Raw genomic sequence first — 19,647 nt, forward strand, 5'->3', positions numbered from 1 at the left:
CATTAACCAGATGCTCAGAGCGTAATGTCTGATTAACTAGTTGAATAGCCTCAAGGCTGGACTGAGGCTGGGATGAGTAGAATCAAAATGACCTTTCGTTAACAACCTTTTGTCAAAAATAAGAGCCAGTCAGTTGTCTTGATAAACAGTTGCCCACTAAAGGCCTGCGTCCACATTGATTTACCGCTCTCACTTTCAACACCTCTCTGTCTCTGTGCACATGTGTGTGCGTGTGCGTGTGTGTGTGTGTGTGTGTGTGTGTGTGTGTGTTATTTAGGTATGGAAAATGTCAAGGGCTTCTTTATTTGGTCGGAAGAGTAAAGTTGAAAAGAATATGTATTTTCCCTTTTCTAATGTCTTGGGAACTGCACTGATTTACTTTCAGAAATATACCTTGTTTACCTGCATAGGCATTTAATCTTTTTTACTATGAGAGATTAGAAGGATACAGGCAGTTTTTGATAGCTTTACCCTCTCTCTCTCTCTCCACACAGGCACTTCAGAAACATGTCACACCTCACAACACCCATTAATCTGTAGACTACTGATTTAAACATGGTGCAACAAAAACTGGTTAACTCTTCATTTCCTCTCGCCCCTCTGCCACTGAGTGCACAGGAACAACTTTTTATTGTCTTTATTCTGTTTCCCAGTTACGATGGAGTCTGTGATTGAATTATTAACAGCTCTGCAGGGTGATTAGGAACAGCTAGATCATGTTGATCATGTTGTTGGAGACATTAGCTATTGTGTAGTAACCTAAAGTTTCCCTGAAAATAAAGCGATGCAGGACTTAACTTTGGCAATAAAAAAAAATTACAGCTGCAAAAGCTGCTACAAAAAATATAAAAAAGTATAAATATTCAGTTCTGTTTAAAATGTTATAAAACAGAATAAAGCTATGGATTCTGAAATTTAAGAAGCTGAAGCGATTTCAATTTTTTAAATATTTTGAAATTGGCCATCAACTAATCAATTGATCGACTACTCATTTATTTCTAGATTACAGTTCAATGAAGATAATAAAATGCAAGTAATCTTATCTGCTCATGGAAGACTGGACCTTAGAGCCACAACAATATCATTCCATCATGAAGCAAAGTCCAAAAGGTGAAGATGTTCACTGACAGAGTTCATTCGGACTCTACACTTCACAGTGCAATTTAGGTAGTCTAATCTAATCTAATAATAATAATCTAATTTTTAGATTTTCATTGCTACCAGAATAAACTACACATCCCATGATCCTATTGGTAAAATATTGCAATTTCATCATATCTGTCAAATAATTGCCTCATCTAAATTGTACATGACAACCTTTCCCTTCATACTACAATTCATATGTGAAAATACTTAGAAACACACCCAAGACGTGGTAACATTTCTCTTACCATCATAGAAACAAACTGAACAAATAATTTGCTGAATTATCTTTATTCAGTGAGTTACTGATTAGGAAATCTGTTGCACCGACACTAACTGTCATGGGTCCTGCAGCACAGGTGGTATAGTGTTTGTCTTTGACTGCTGCCAAACAAGCCAGACTGAAGCGATTGTAATATCTGGCGGGCTGCCTGGTGACTCCCCAGCCAGCCTCTGATGATAAAAAACACATTGGAAATGAGTGCAGACAGCAAAGGGGATTCCACAGCTAATTGATTAATGCAGTCCACTCCCACCTGAAACTTCCCACTACAATTTTCCCCTGGGACTTTTCAATTCATACATTTCACTTCTTTGTGCAATGGCAATATTAAAAAATGTTAGCAGATTTAAATTAGCATTTGCTAATAGATGATTATAAGTTTCCAAAGTGGAAAGGGTTCACTTTCTATAAATCATCAATGTCCTCAGTAAATTCTGTGGCAATGTGCCTGTTTGCTTTGAAACTTATGCTGGTCCACAGAAGAGGCCAGGGAGACGCCAAAATCACTAGGGTTGATTTAAAGATGCCACCTTGGTTTTTATGATCTTTTGATTGACATTTTCAGTATTGTATTGTTAGACACTGATCTATAGTAATGTATGAAGATACATCACCAGATGTATTTTCTGCTGACAACTGGTGTCTTTCCTTCCTGCCTGAGCTGTCACACTAAACTTCCACATGTCATATCCTCGTTTTCCTGCATTAATGTTAAGTTCTTCCCTCCATACCAACTTATCTATCAGGTCTTCTTAATGGTAAGCTCTACAAAATAAATAAACAGTCATTGCCTTATATCTGTTGCCTCACTTAGCTTCCCAAACATCTGTCTTTTACTTGAATTGTTCAACTTAACACGCAACAATTATTATTTGAGTTCTCATCCTAAAAATGAAAATAAATACACATTTCATGTACTATATCCATAGTGGCGACTGCCTTACACTTGGTTATGCTACAGAGTGTATCGTCCTTGTGATACCAATTTTGTATTCTGCAAGGATGTGCTGAGGCCATGCTGCTTCTGGACACTGCACAGGTCTAGTATTCAAACAGCCACAGAGTGAGGTTGGAAGGTGACTGAGAAAAAAAAATCTCACTGTTTCTATAAATAATTATCTCACACCTCCTTTTCCAAAGTTCCTCTCCAACAAAGTTCCACTCCGAACCTCCGCAGGTTCCCAATTAATATTTGTCAATAGCCCCAGGCCAGTCCAGTTTAAGTCTGATGATCTTTTCCTTTTGGTCCCTGACTTCTCTGCCCTCCAGATGTAAAGTTCATTGCTAATGCCTAGTTACTTTGTGGCAGGGTTCTGGTGAATTGATTTCGTATATAGAACAACAGGTTTTGCATGTAAACTGATTCTATCTGATCCTATCAAGAACTTCTTTCCCTGTTTGTTTTTTTGTTTATTTTTTTCATCTGACGATCTTGAATTGCTTAAAAAACATTTTTCTCCTCTCAGGTACAAATACTATGGCTGATACTGATAAGGTCCACATGAATCATTTTGTGGAGGTTTCATACCTTTCAGTATATACATTTGTTAGCCTGCTTGCCCCGTTTTTAATTAAAAATTATAACAATAAAAGTGTTTCAAATTACTGCTTATGTGGTCTGATATAACAACTCGTTCTGATATGACGTTTCATTAAGAAGATGGATGCTGCACTCTGCTTGGGGACACGTTTTGAACGGCGTTGTCAAGGTTAATCACTGTATCCAACTTTGAAACTCAGGTGACAGTTTGGTCTGAATGAGATTCATTAATACAATAAAATATTAACTGAGTGGGAATTTCTCTGCCAAGGCAGCTCACAGCGATCACTTGCTGCAGGAAATGTTGGCTTGCTAGATGTGAATGAAGGGTCGGTGCTGATTTGGGGGAAATGGGAGCTGCAGTTACTGTAGGTGAATGATGGTTAAATACTGGCATTACTGTTGCAGTGGGCAGTGAGAAACGCATCTGCAAAGCATTAAAAGGTGCCATCAAAAGGAAACAACAACCATCCCACAGATGATGCCTTATGGTTATTCATGGTTAATACCTTCTTCTGCGAGTTGCACAAGCAGATCTGGTTTCCTTCTTTCTACTGCTCCCCTACCTTCTGAGGTGTACTTAATGCAATACCAAAGTCTGTTGCTATATCATTTATCTTTGAGACATTTTCCACCACATCTCTTGCACACTGACAGGATAATTTTTCTCTCATGTCAGTCGTGCGTAACCAGAGCCAGTTTTTGTTATTGTTACAATTGATAAGAACCTATTCCCTCGCCAGAGACGCCTGTTCAAACTGTCACATGAACTTCTCCTTGTTGCCAAAAGCTTCATTCAGACACATTAACATTACAGCTTTTTGGAGCCTCTTTGTGTTTCAAAGCACCTGTCTGAGGGCCAAGAGTAACCATCATCTGTTTGCATTTGTTGAGTTCAGCTTGTCTGAGCAACACTAAGTGGTGGTTTTATGAAAACAGACACACATTTTATCAGACGGGGCTACAATACAGGCCTTAAGCTTGTGACATGCCACAGATGCACTGTTTGCCCAAATGAAATTCTAGTTGTGGCTACACTGTGTTCGCTCTTCTGCCCACAGAAAGTAATGAAATGAAGGGTGAAATACAAAGTGTCTGCCGAACAGGCACCCATCCAAGAAAAAGTTGAACTCACAACATCTCATATTAATCTTCTCATCCCCTTGATATCTGTTGGTATAATAAATCACAGAAAAGTGTGTAGATGGTCGGTCATGATTTTTACTGCAGTATCAGAGGACTCTCCTTGTTTCGACGTGCATAATGACGTCTCAATGTTTAATCCTTCTTAAAGCTCTAATCCTTTAAATTGTAATGAAATCAAACTCCTATTTTTGATACTATTTATGGCTTGCATCTTTTCAGCACCAGCCATTTAATTCATCTCATTATCTATATACTGTCACGGCTATGGATGCAGGCAACAGGATAGAGAACCCAAAAGCAGGGGAACCAGACTGGCAGGAGCAATTCAGTCACTTTAATGGCAACAAATGGAGACAAAGGCCTACAGGCAGATAAGCAGGCAGGTACCTATACTTCTAAATGAATTGCCCCATATCAACTTGCACATAGTCTGAGGTCCCCAGACAGGAACTTGTTGGTAGTTCCTATGTCAAGATGGAAGACTAAAGTGGACAGAGCTTTTAATATTAGGAAACCACATCTGCGGAACAACCTGCCTGATGAACTTCGACTTGCAAAGTTAGTATCTTCTTTTAATTCGCTTCTAAAAAACACATTTCTTTCACAAGGCTTTTGAATATTTCACATATTTTTACATAATTTCTCATTTGTATCATTATTATTATTATTATTATTATTATATTAGTCACCAGTAACACCCTCTCTCGCATCTACACTGTGCGCTGTGTAGGGATAGGAATCAAGAACCGGTTCCAGTTGAAAATCGGTCCCAACTGGTTCAATCCATCGACATCACTTGCCTTTAAGCTAAACGATTCCCTTATCGATGCCTTCCATATGAGTAATAATTATATTTTCATCATCTCTCCAGCCACTGTGGGGCAAAGCCACTCACTCTACACTTTTCAGAACATCTGGGAAGGTTAGAAGTAACATGAATTAACTTTTTTTTCCCATATTAGAAGAACTAATGATGTCTGCACTCTGCACTGTTTCATCTGGTCGCCGCCTCCTTCCGCAGGCAGAAAATCCAGCGAGTCCGTATTCTTCTTCTTTGCAATTTCGGATGGCTCTGTCTGATGCATGGATAACGATACAGCGCCAATTGCAGTTACAAACGTCAAATCCACTGAGTACCGAGAAAACAAGTACAAGAATTTTGTCAGGAGGCGGAGGCGGCAGGAAATTTGTCGGCGGCGGCTGCATTGCAATTCTCTATGCAGGAAGATATGCCAAAGCTAGCTGGTTAGCTGGTTAACTTCAGTAGAAGAAACGACAAGATAGTGGGGGTGATGCGATAATCTTATATCATGGACGATCTTACTTATTAGATGAATTGTACAGATTGCATCACAAAAAAAACGCAAAATTTAGATATTGAATTTTAAAAGTTCAGTCGCTGCTAACCAGCCCGCTAACTGCAGTTGGCGACAGCAGTCCGTGTTCTGCTCTGCAGCCTCGGCTAGCTTGGTGTAGTGGCACATGTACCAGTTCCTGGCCTGAGCAGAACAGGCAAGCATACAAAACGACTGATGTCTGTTGTTCCACAACAGTTTTAAAAGACACCTAGGTCCTCAGTGTCACACATTGCACATACACAGTCCAGCCACGTACTAGGCTTTGACCTAGTCATGTTGACATTGATGGTAAGCATGGGACCATTACTGTTTCTGCTTTGATCACATTAATTGACTGTAGAGACCCAAGTGCAAGCTACTGAAATCACAGAGCACATTTAGCTCACACCTTTTAGCCCACACCTAACTTTTGACAAATCATCTGTCACTGAAGTGCCACTGTGTGCTGTAGTTAGTTTGATAAGCTCACGGCACACTTAGGCCCAATCATAAGGCTTTAATTGGAGCCATGGGATTCGGTAAGGAGGCCAAGTGGACAGTATCAGGTCATCTTTCCTGTGAAGTCAGGAAGGACTATCTGCAAATAGATCCCATTCTGAGGTCTGCTCTGTGACAGCAAGTTCTCTGAATCAATCTTCTTATCATCTGATTCAATCTTTGTATTACAGAAAAAAAACAAACACCCTCTATCAAAGCTGATAAAGAGAGTTTCAATCAATTCAAATTAACATATGTAAATAAACACTAGCACAACAGTTCACGTTGGGATAACATTCAAATTTAAGCACATTAGTTCTATTCTTAGCAACACAGTCGGATACAAGAATAGGTCTGGCATTTGAAGACAGAGGAAACGTTAGAAACAAAATCCATTTAAAATGTAAAAGGAAAAAAAAAATGAGTCAGCTCCTTTTGTGTGAGTGTCAGTGATTTATGTTGAGGTTGCACCGTCTCTGTAATCATCCACAAGCACGGGCCAAGCTCAGTTATAGAATTTAATTACTCAGACAGCGGCTGATGGGGATTAACTGAGGGAAAGTGACAAAAATGGAAGGTTATTACGCCTGGCCATGTTAATTGTCCCATCTGGTATTACAGAAATCCACAAGTAAATCCAAGACTAAGGAGGGAAATTAAACTCCAATTAAAGTTAGGAGAAATATGCCTTCCCCCTCCAAACTCTCCCCTGTCCCCTGATGAAGTGGGTGGGTGGATGAATAAATGTAAAAGAGGTGAGCAGATGGATGGATGTGAATAGACAGGGTAAATGGGGACATCTACCATATTCCGGGTACTCAAATAATGTATTAGAGGAGGCCAAGAAATCAAAGAGAGTGAGAATAGAACATCACATCAATAGAAGGGGATGTTTTCCCTCTTGTCCACCCAAGTTCCTCTCCAGATTAAATGAGTTTAACCTTGGAGTGAAACTTCACAGTATTTTATAGCAGTTATTTGACTTTATGTTTCTGAATTCCTATTGCTCACATCGGCATACTATAAACTTGCATTAAAAAAAAATACGTTGTTGAAAGGACTGTTCAATAACATTTGGTGGATTAAAATATCTTAAATTTGAAGACAAAACCTGACTAAATGGTTGTGAGTGCATGCATTGATGTTTGCCCATGGTTTGTGTGTTGATTAAAACAACATGCTGTATTACTACTAACAGCTTAAGATGAGAGTTGAGATACAAGCCTTCACATACGTCAACAAACTTCAACAATCAGAACATTTCAAGGTTTATGAAATTCAATTTCAAACTTTACAGTTTGACTATTTGACAACACATAAAACTTTTTTTCCACATGAAAAGTTTTGTGTATCATGAAACTAAAGACTGTTCAGGGGAATCGTGTAGATTAGTAATAAAAATATCAAGCTTTGGTGTCAGCTCCAAAGTTCATACATTTCAAGTACCAAAAGGGAAAAGGTCAATAAAAATTAAGCTTTTCTTATATAAACAGCGAAAGGTCAGATTCAAGCCATATCACATTACTTTAAGAAGTGGTCTGATAGAACCTTCCTTGAAAACTTAAATGAGTTGGTACAAAGACAGAAGAGCATAAAAAATGGCATGGGAAAATGGATTCTCATTTTCTCTTAAACTGCAAACTGCACAATCATTTGCCATTCACAGGATTCATAACTGCCTTCAGCTAACCTACATTTGATATCTACAATGAGTGAAATGATGCATGGGTCCATCTCAGTTTAATTAATTGCATCCACGTTTCCCTATCTGGCGTCTTTTCATAACATCTTAATCCTTCCAGTTGAAGACGTCAGGAGAGATGCAAGGAAAAGATACGAGGAGAGAGGAAACGAGGAAACAGGTTTTTAGAGAAATGGCATGTCCCTTCTTCCGAGCCATCATCTGAGGCGACGTCCATTTCTCGTGACAGCGGCACAAGTGGATCAGCTGTCAGAGGACTTTCGAACTCTGTGGCAAGTTTGTATTTTCCCATAATACGCACTGTCCAAATAATAACTGGTCACATACTTAACACAGGGCGCACAGCAGGGTTTTTTTATGTTTGAGTCTGTTTAAACTGTTTGACCAACATCAGTTATTAAAAACCTGCACTTGGTATTTATCCTGAGCTCAGATCAGTCAAATCACAGTGTGGAAATGGACTTCACTGCTCAAATACTGAATGCACATGAAACATTTCTACTGGCAGAGCCGCCACTGAGTTCAACTACAGCTGTGATGACTCGTATCACGGATTGCAATTCTACCCAAAAAGATTGTCATATGATCTTCTGGCCAGATCACCTACCCCTATATCAGACTCTCCTCCTCTGACATAATATATTATGCACAGACTGAAAGAAATGGGAAATAATAGAACATGCTGCATCCCATTTAACTGTTTTAACAAACAAGCTCAGACAAACCAAAGGTAGCTACTCACCTAACACCAAACACAGCGCAGATGTTACCTAGCAGCTAATGAAGAAAATCAAGCATCTCGTAAACTAAGGTGACACACTGAAAGTTACAGGAGTTGTTGGACATGGTGGGTGCCTTTGAGTATAAGCCACACATTACACAGCATTACACAGCTAATTCTCTGACACAACTCCCTTGAATTAATTTTACACGCCTATTAAGCAGAAAGGATTGGCCCACACCTTTGGGAGCTCCTCTCTCAGGAGCTTTGGTATCCACTGCTGACAGACTTTCTATCACAGTGATACAGCTCAAGGTTATAAGGTAAACCAACTATTGTCTTTCATGCATCTACAATCAGCTTCTCTGTGGGAGTTTTATGAAGGGGTGCATCAGGGCAAATCTGGTGTTTTAGCTCTGAAGCAGCTTGGAGTTGCCAATTAGTGCCAAAATGTTTCACAAACTATAAGGAAAAGCCCAGATGGCAGTGATTCATTGTTTACTTACAGACAAGAGATGAAAGTTTGTATCAGTTCATGCATTCTTCTTCATCACTAACTCTTCTCTGCCATAGCCTGCAGTTACCCCAGTCATTCATCTGACTTCTCCCTGCCCAACTCACCTGTTCCTCATTCCCCAATGACTCCCTGGTATAAATATATATATAGAGTGTAAGTGGAGTGTATATATATATACATATATATATATATATATATATATATATATATATATATATATATATATATATATATGTGTGTGTGTGTGTGTGTGTGTGTGTGTGTGTGTGTGTGTGTGTGTGTGACTAAATGCATGAGCTAAAGCTAAACACTGCTAGTGGAATATCATTATTACCCCATCAGGAATACCAGCCCCAATGTGAAGTTTAGCATTAAAACGTGGTGCGGGAGCTTTAACTGCTAACTGTGCCAGTTTGCTGCCATAAAACTAGAGGCTGCTGAGTTTTCCCTGGTGCATGAAATGTGCTATATAAATAAAAGGCTGCCCTGCCTTTTCTTAATTGCCTTGTCTTGCATGTTGTGCAGCCACACCTCCAGAGGAATGAGACTGCACAACAGATGGTGGTCCCTGCCCTCACTGCCACAGGCCATGCAATGCTCCTACAAACAAGAAAGTTGCTGTTTAAACCCCTCGCTGGGTTTGCAAAGCGCACAAACTGCAGGTCACTTTGACATTGGGGTTTCTTTCTTTTCTTTCCTTATAAATGTGCAATGCCCTCACTGGAAGTTTTAAGCCGTTACTGCACAATAGAAATGAAGGAGGAAGGATGAAAGGGAGTGAGATGGAAGGCCAAACTGTTATCATCCACGGAAACCTCAGGGTGCAATAAAACCACAGTACCAGCTTTACCTAAGTATATACAGGAGGGATGAAGTGAAAGTTCACTTAGTTCAGTGACATGCTCATCTGATATGAGAGCAAGCAATAGAGTAGTAATTTATCCCCATTGTGGTGGCTCTAACGGAACATTGTACAGCGCCTCCAGCAACAGCCACACATCGCAAGATTGAACTTGATGGACTAGTCTGGTGGAGGTTTGCCACATTATTGGCCCAAACTGTAATGCCATAATAGTCTATGAGGTAAAATGAAAAAGCAGAAAAAATTGCCTCCAACGCTGAATAAACCTTGACCTGGTCAAGCAATTAAGTCCTGCAGGAATGTAAAAATATCTGCAGGGGGGCACTTAAAAGAAATGAGGTCTTTCACTCAATACCAAGCATCTAATGTGTTTCACATAAGAGCATGAACTGAACTAGTTTATAAAATTCTTGCTTCCATACATAGTCCAGATTGCAGGGTAACAGCATGAACCTCTGTTCCATTTATAGAAAACGGGTTCCACAAATTTTCTCCGGGCCCCTGTGCTGTGGGAGTGAGATTATATCTGAGTGCTGCCCCTGCAGTAAACGAGGAACTATCGAAATCAAGGAAAGCTGCTCTCCTTTCATTCTCTCCTACATGATTTAATGAGATGGGATGGAAATAAAAACTCACCAGGAAGGACATTTGGTTGATGGAGTGTATTTTGTTTGGATGAAAAGATACTGTTGGCAACCCTGCGGGACCAACAAGGCTAAACCTTTTAATGCTTATTGTGAGAGAGCCCCCATACGCACACACACTGGCTCTGCATGAGGTGAAAGAAGCATCAAGGCTGGAAACAATGTATACCATACCAAATAATTTCTGTGGGACTGGATCTGCATGGCTGCCCACATACTGTTTATTTTGCTGGAGCTCTGATGGAACCACTAACAGGATAAAAAGGTGTAGGAGGAAGGGTGAGCATTTGAACCCACCACCAGATAAATGGGCCACTGTAGTTTTTGTCCAATACAATGAGTTAGACTGTGCAAGTATTCTACACAAGTACTTACCTTCTGGTGGGAAGTGCTGCCCAGGATGTGATTATATTTCCTTTTATTTGCCAAACAGTGATTACATTCAGCAGCAATAACAGATGCAAGGGTTTGAGGGAGTCCTGCTGTAAATATCTACACAGGTAGGCATAGGTTTGAACAGCATCTGGAAAAACTGAAATATCACATTCACATAAGTATTCAGACCTTCTGGAAGCTTCTCTCATCTCCACACAGGATATCTGGAGCTCAGCCAGAGTCTTAACAAGACCCTTCTCCCCTGATTGCTCAGTTTGTCCAGGCAGCCAGCTACAGGAAGGGTCCTGGTTATTCCACACTCCTTCCATATAAAACTTACAGAGGCCACTGTGCTCTTTGGAGCCTTCAATGCATCAGAAATGTTTTCATGGCCTTCACCAGATCTGTCTCAATACAATACTGTGTTTTGTTCATTATTATTGATCAAGGTGTAGAAACATCTCAAAAGTCTCGAATCAACACAAAACAGCTGCAGCTGCGGGCTGTTAAACATGGTGGGTGAAATAAAATGTAGCGAGTACTTGACCAATCAGAAATGTTCAGCACTGCAGACCACACCCCCCAAAGTTCCTGAACCTTGGGAAAGTACTACCCCCCCGACCAAGGACTTTTTTGGGGGTCCATAAATTACCCTGGAACTAAATTTAGACCCTGGTTCCTGCGGTTGAAACACGCATATTTCCTCAAAAGGTTCATGCAGTGGAAACGCATCTAAAGATGGTCAAGAGAAATGGGAGGAACCTAAGCTAAGTTAAAAGTGTCATAGTAAAGGGTCTGAATATTAACATCAATGTGATATTTGAGTTTTTCCTTTTTAATAAATTTGCAAAAATTTAAAAAATTCTGTTTCTGTCTATGTATTGAGTGTTGATCAATGAGGGAGAAATTTTTTTTTTTTTTTTTTTTAGCATGAGGTTGCAACATAACAAAATGTGAAAAAATTGAATGCACTGTATTATGCTTTAATTTTATTCCTAGCAGTAATTGTGTTTACTGTCTTTCATCCACTTCGTGCCAGTGGTCAGGTTTGTTTTCTCTCATTACTGAATTGGAAGCTATTCCACAAGATTACTGTAGTTAAGTTCTTCATTCACTATTAGATGTAATTGTGGTGAGCAGGTAGTGGAGCCCACTTTGCTAGTTGCTTGTCAGTGAAAAGAGGAAGATTACTGCGCCTTTTATCAACTTTCTCAATGTTGTCTTCACTCTGAACAATCTCTATGGTAAGACACTTGTAGGTGGGAACACAAGCAACCCTTGCTGACAAATCAGAGTTCTTGTTGTCACTGTGAGGTACGTCCAAAGCCCCGATGTGCACTTACATATTTGTGGAGGCACAAATCAGCCACTAGGCCCACTCACTTCTCAGCAACCATGATCCAACTTGAGTCCTCGGGTCCTTTTGGATCAGATTTGTTTTTGTCTTTTTAATTCATGCACAATGGTTCTGGCAGGTTTTTCAAGGGTCTGTTTTGAACACATGAAGACCTGCAGTGCTAATGTAGGAGGTACAAGTCATACTACAGTAAAATAATATGTGGGGGTTGAGGAGATGGATAAAGTTTTGTGTCCTGTCTGATTCTGTTTGTCATTATAAACATTTGTTATTTAATTGTGAGTATGATATTTTAACCCTTCCCTGACCACACTGTAATTACCCCTATAAAAATAAAATGGATCTGTCAATCTTCCTAAATGGTCTGCTTGTTAACAGAAGTTGCTACTTGCAATAAAGATGTCCGGAACACGCCCTTCAGGCTCTGACCAATAAGTTCACCTGGAACACTTTCAACCAATACAACCGGCTTGATAAATCTGTGGCAACTGTGACATTGACACCACCGACACAGCCATTGCTGACACCTTCCTACAGGAGATGTTTCAGTGATGGTTTCACAGAGTCGGGATAAATGACCAGATCAATTCAGAAAACATCAACACTGGGTAAGAAAGTACAGACCTGTATAAACCCTGTAATGCATGCAGTTACAGCAAACAGAATCAAGCCAACATGGGCAACTTAATTGTCAACTGACTAACTGACTTGACTGACTTTAAGTCTAAAATGCAGCCATGAATACTGTGTTTGTTTTTGGAGTTATTTTCTCTATAGGAAGAAGAGGTTTGCTTTCCAGACAACAAGATAAATTCCCCAAATGGTCTTTACAAAAAAAAAAAGACTGTTTTCATATTGTTCATCACACTCCACCGCTCCACTAATCCCCCTGGACTGCAATGGCAGTAATGTTTACAACAGATAGCAATCTTTCCAGCTTCTCCCTGGTGCCCTGTGGTCCTCAGCCCTGTGTGATAACATTTTATCAACTATCCCTCTTTCCCTCAGTACCTTCTCCAGTCTTGTCCCACATCCCTCCGCTGTTTCCTCTCCATCCGCCAACTACCTCCTATTTCTCATGAACCATCACGGTTGTATTCCAGTATCAGCGGTAAATTTGGCTTCCCCAAATTGTGGTAGCTGCCTGGCAAGGCACAGTGGGAGTGGGAACACAGATTCAGAGGGAGTATCAACAAGGAACAATCTCTGAGCCCAGAGACGAGAAATTCCAAGGGAGAACAGATGGCATTCTATACTTCATTAATCACCAGCCAGGATGACAGCTAGACTAAATTGGAAAGGCAGGGACCCTGATTCGGGCTCCATCAGCCTCCCTTCTCCTTTTTTTTCCTCTCTTTCTTTTATATACCTTCCTCTGTCTTCATCAGTCGTACCTACCTCCACCTCAGTCCCACTTCTCTCCATTTTCTTTGTTCCCTCCCACGCCCACTCTGTCATTGCTCGTCTTCACACTACCTTTAACGAGAACACCCTGTCCACTACAGACCTACTATATGGAGTTTTTCTGTTCCCAAATGGCAACTGGCAGTATTGTGTTAGTGTAACTTTAGAATTTTTGGTTATAAGCTCTCATTCGTGCACTACACTTCCCAGGCAACATGTGGCAATCAGTGTGGTGAGCTGAGTAGGAAAAGTGCTGTCCTGTATTATCCGCTACCAAACTTTTTCTCTAGCAGATAAATCAGTGAGGGTCACCTTGTCCCTGCTGACTGCTCTAGTGTGAATGTTTCATGTGTATCAAAGACGTAAGCTCGAGCCAGGACAGTTATACTCCCTATCACAGTCCAGTCAGTGAGTAAAGACAACAACCTGCACTATCTCTGGTTTCACTGTAAAAGGTCAGTATTGACTTAAATGGAAAACAATCTTCTTGGTGAAAGTAAATAATGTTTTTGATGCCTGACATAATTTGCTAGGAAGATATCCTACTGTCTGCTCAGTTTGTATTTACCACATTCTTTCTGTTACAGGTTTTAGGAGCTGCTATCAAAGCTCAGTTGACAAAATGGACAATTACAGTATTTTACACCTATATAAAAATATACTGGATTTTTGGGACTGGGATGGTTCAAGCTTCCAGGAAATGGGCCTCAGGATCATGTCACAATATGTCCGTGTGAGAGTGTGTGTGAGAGTGTGTGTGTGAGTGTGTGTGTGTGTGTGTGTGTGTGTGTGTGTGTGTGTTTTGTGTAAAGTCTTGGATCTTTTATTTGAACTCATTAAAAATGGGAGTAAAGACAAAAGTGTTCCATTTATGTTTTTGTTCAGTATTAATGCTAAAATGTCATTTATGAGTATAATGTTACAAATTGGAGAGAAGAATGTATTTTGCTTTTTTTCCATTTTTTTCCAGATTCTCAGTCTAACTTTAACCTGAACGACACACCTGTCGTCCCTGCTCTCTTCCGCCATGTTTTATATCCCCTTTTAACCCTCGCCTGTAACAAAGATGCGCAGATCTCCAGCACAGAGAAGTGGCAGCTGTTTGATGGATTAAGTCGGGGCTTTTGGGAGACCCTTGAAACTGAGCTCCTTCATCATTCGGAGATAACGACTCTTGAAGAGACTCAAGAACCTGCATGACCCAAGTCTCGTTATATTGCTGATGATGACAGTTGAGATCATATGTTTTAATGCTGCACTGACACTAACTACAACCACTGTTTATCAGGTCAACAAATATTACAGTAGGTTACATCAGCATGTTCTGTACTGTATGTATAGCAGCATTATGGTATACAGAAATTCCCATAAAGAAATTTCATTCATTAGCTGTGTCCCAGTTCCTGCATCCTTCGGAGGACGATGTCCACTAAGGTGTGGCCCTTCGTAGCAATTGTAGACAGAAACAAAAAACTTGATGTTTTACCATTTGCTGCTGAACTGAGCTGAAAGACAATACTTACATTTAAAAGTGTCTCTCTGTCGGTGGTGTTTGCCTTTATTACCGGCGCACAATGAATCTTGGGATAGGTTGCACCACAAGGGATCCACCCGTTGGACCCTTCATTGCCCAGGAAAAGAAGGCTTCATTTGTCGCCCGCATTTGAAGGAACCTTTGAAATGGGACAGCCTAGTCATGCTGCTGTGATGATATCAGTCTTCCAATCCTGCCTCCGAAGGATGTGGCCCCTGAATTGAGACACAGCTATTATTTGCACAGGTGGACAAGTACTCAACAAATGAATTCAACTTCATATGAGTAAGAGAGGGGGAACATGATATTACGCTATACAAAAATGTAAAAAAGGTAGATGGCCTCTTCAAGTGCATGCTGTGCAGATAAGAAAGGCTTCATTTTGCATCCCCATATTGTTTCAAATTGTTTGGATTCAGCCAGTTCAAGGGCACATTATGTCTCTCTGCTAGTTTTCTTTTCTGCCTTGATTTGAAAAACCAGTGTGTCGAGAAACCATACATATTCATGCGTCTTCTGTTCTCACCTCCCACGCTACACACGGTACGTTACACATGATGGGACTGTGCATGAGCGACGCAGAAGGTTTCCCCTCACACTCAAAATGCCACTCAGCAGAAGACGAGAGCTCAGAACACAGGGTCACAGATTTCCTAATGATCCCAGTGTTTCCTCTACATTCATTTAGCAGTGGCGGCCCGCCACTGCTAAATCATAGCTGCCACGCCTTCAAATTTCTTTTTTTTCTTTTCTTTTTTTTTATTGTCGCAAATGCACCACCGCCACATCTCTCCACCTTCACAGCACAGCCTGTGTGATGATGAGCGCAACAGCGGGGGGAGGGGAGGGAGGGATTGGAGTGGTTGGGGAATCCTATTGGAGTTAATTACTCGCGAGAGCGCGGCCTTGAAAGTGACATCACGTCAGGCACCAGGTCAGAGTCAGAGAATTATGCATTAACATTATGTATTAACTGCTGACTGCATTTTCAGATGAGCTTGTTCAGATACTTCTCTAAGAAGAGAAAGACAACAGATGAAGAAGGCGCTAGTCAGGTAGCCTATCATAAGCCTTTTACTGACTCGTAAATGATGATGGTTAGGTAAAAAATAGTATTTTAATGTTCACACTTGTAATCAGATGTGATGTGAGTGTAAACTATATAACGCTGTTAGCGTTACGTTACTCACACTTTTAATGTAATCTTATTAGACAAGTAACATTAGACAGGGAGGAGTTGTTAAACAAAGTGGGGGAGAGCAGAGCACAGCAGCGGGAGAGCTCGGTGAAGGTGCAGGAGAGAGAGATGAGCCTGGGTGCAAACTTTGCCACTGACTCTACAGCCTCATCTAGCTCATCTTTATATGTTTATTTATTATTTTTATTTATTTAATGTTATTGTTTTATTCATTTTTTACTTTTTACATTTTCAACTGGTTAGAGTAACATTTATTTTTCACAAACCAAAGGTATTTATTTTTCTTGACATTGTATATGGCTGAGATATATATTGTAAAAGTTCAATGGTAGCGATAAAAGCCACCCCCCCCACCCACCCCCCACCCACCCACCCCCCCCACCCCCACCCCCCCGGAGAGCATGCCCCCCACTGCTGAAAAAAATCCTAGAGGAAACACTGTGATCCCTTAATGTATCAATTACACACAACATGTTCTCGCCAACCTGACGACTGATGACGGAAGCATTCCTATTCCTTGCCATTATTGCAAGGGCTTCTTGGGGTCGCTTTGAGTTAATTAAGAAAACAAATGGTTAATTATATGGTCTGTTTAACCCTGAAATGGCGATATGATGATGCACAGCTGTGGCACGTTATTTTTAATATTGTTTTTGATGAACATGTCATTTTGATTTCAGTGTGAAAGGATCAAAATGTCAAAAAATAGCAAATTAATTTCGAATAAATTAAATTAGTTAAAACTGAAAAATGGGTGCCAGTGTGTGTGTATGTGTGTGTGTGTGTGTATCAATTAATAGATTGAATATCTTTCAGATTAACGTTTGAGTTGATAAAATGTCAGAAGACAGCAATAAATTCACATCACACACTTCCTGAGACCACATGATGTCATTGTTGACTTTGTTCAACCAAAGATATTCAACTTAAATATAAATTATATAAAACAGAGACAACTATCAAATCCCCACATTAAAGAAGCTGGAACCAACTTTTCATCTGCATTTTTGTTTTCTGTTCTTTCAAACAGCTAACTGATTAATCAACAATGTACAGCAATGTTTCCGATGTTTCAGCTTCCTGTGTATTCTCTCAGTCTAAATTTCATTTGTTTCCACTAGACAGGAACATAAAACTTTAGTGCATCTCAGCTGGGCACTTTGCCAGGGTGTGTATGTGTATGTGTATTTGAATATGTATGTGTGTGTGTGTGTGTGTGTGTGTGTGTGTGTGTGTGTGTGTGTGTATTTTTGCAAAAGTCTTTCTCAGTCACACTCAGATGCAACGCCTCACTGAGTCTGTTCATCTGTCTGTTCACTTCAGTCCGCAGACGAATGTGTCAGTCGATCGTTAACAAGCGTCAGACCATTAGATAACAATTTGGCCAAGTGAAAAGATTCTTGAAGTGAAAGTGGTATATTCTCAGTGAGCAGTGAACCACTCACACCCCGATATAGATTTAAAAAAAGCATATATACAGAATAAGTAGTATGATTACCTGCCTCTGCAGTCTGGAATCTTTTCTGCCTCTAAACAACTGTATGACATCTGAACTCATTCATCAACATTTCTTTAAAGCTCCACTGTGAATTCTTTCCATTTCACTACAGGCTAAATCTTCTTCAATTCTCACAGATCTGCCAAGTATTCAGCGCTGTGATTGCAAGCACTCAAGTCAGGTTCATTTACAGAGAAAGAGTCATCAGCTGTTGTGAGTGAAGATAGAGTTGTGATTTCTGTTGGAAAAGAAAGGCATCTTGTTCAGAGGCCAACCCTTTCCCTCCTTTTCTCTGTGTGATCTCTATTACAGCATCAACTGTATAAGAACGGACAACAATCAAACTTCATAAAATTATAAAGCGGTAATTATTACTGCATTTGACAGAATCGGTCAGCATAAAACTGACTTCGTGTCACATGGGTACAACAAGCAGGGTTGTGATAACAATAACAAGATGGTTGTGCCAATGGACGATCATCAGTGCAATCACTGATAGCTTAAGCCTTTGCCAACGCAAGATAATATTTGGCTTGCGTTCCCACGACTGTATTAACTTAATATTAGCAAAAGTAGTATGAAATTAATATCAAATTTAATTTGATCTGCCAAAGTTTCACACTGGCACCAAAAAATTAAAGTTGCTCCATTCCCTAACCTTAACCAAGGGTTTTAATTGTCTAAGCTTTTAATCATACTGTGACATTGTGGAGACACCTTTTAAAAAGGAAGTTGTGGTTTTGCAGAATTATCCAATATTGGAGGCGGTCTGGTGATTGGATGCAATGGAGGGTGCAACAAATATCCCATTTCATATTCATATGTTAGTTCAGTATGTTTGTAGTACTGCACATCATTTTCCAAATGTTTACAACTGAAATTAGACATTAGAGCTGTCTGATGAAGATGAATAACTGATTACAGTAGTTGACAGAAATTTAGCAATTTTTAAGTCGTTTTTGTAAAGCCCAACATTTACTGGTCCCATTTTCTCAAATGTTCTTTAAGGCTCCAGGGTCCTCTATGATTTGGACAGATGACAAAACAAGAAATTTGAAGACATGGAAATTAGCAGACTGTAGGAGCTGTTTTTGTTTTGTTTTTTTCCATTTTCTAATCTTTAACAGTACATATTATTAACTGGTAATAATAATACTCATCAATTGCATCTCTACTTGGCATATCCAGTGATGTTGCTAGGTACGCGTCCTGCGTCCCTGACGCATTAAAATCTGAAAGGACGCAGTAAACTCAATATCCATGCGTCCCAGGGACTCATTCAAACTCATTTTTCCCACAACTCGTGTTTAATATCACAGTAACTAGCAAAAGTAACTTCGCTGTCTGCAGACGTGATTCCCTGTGCACAGTATAGCGACATGCTAGTTTAGCCACTACCACAACAATTAGCCAGTCATCGCGGATTTCATTTCAACAATTAAAGATACGAACTTCATAGTAGTAAATAAACTCATGTTTCCACTGCTCGATGCTGTGTTCACTCATGTCGACAATGTTTTAACGTCTAGGGGATGTGCTGTAATGAAATAAATAAAACGTACTCCGTAGCTTAATAAGCTGCTTACAATACACCACAAACATATCTGCATCACTTTATTTTTCTCAACAGACTTTCCACTGTGTTAGTTAAGTTTCATTTGTGTGCTAAAAGTTTCACAGTGATTAACTCAGTTCATTTGATTTAGTTGATGTTCAGACAAGAAGATTTTGGTCTTATTTTGGTGACAATTTATTTGTTGACTCTGTCATGGTGATGAGAATGTTTTGTTTATGTGTTAAAATCAGCGCTTTTATTGATAATTTATTTTGGTACTACAGACACCATTTTGTTTTCATTTGAATTTTAGTAATTTATTTTGATGCTATT

At 39.9% G+C, this 19,647-nt stretch overlaps 1 long non-coding RNA gene across 2 annotated transcripts in view; it reads right to left on the reverse strand.

Moving 5' to 3' along the window:
• Nucleotides 1–19,647, reverse strand: part of LOC130179373 (uncharacterized) — a 92,985-nt gene that overhangs the window by 58,993 nt on the left and 14,345 nt on the right. The window contains exon 2 of one of the 2 annotated variants that reach the window (XR_008829284.1): nucleotides 15,053–15,278. This is a non-coding gene — a long non-coding RNA (uncharacterized LOC130179373). Of the gene's footprint in view, nucleotides 1–14,761; nucleotides 15,279–19,647 lie in introns of those variants that run through there. The other variant, XR_008829283.1, reaches the window with a different exon arrangement.

This window comes from Seriola aureovittata, chromosome 12 (assembly GCF_021018895.1).
Source record: "Seriola aureovittata isolate HTS-2021-v1 ecotype China chromosome 12, ASM2101889v1, whole genome shotgun sequence".
In the NCBI taxonomy this organism is placed as follows: Eukaryota; Metazoa; Chordata; class Actinopteri; order Carangiformes; family Carangidae; genus Seriola; species Seriola aureovittata.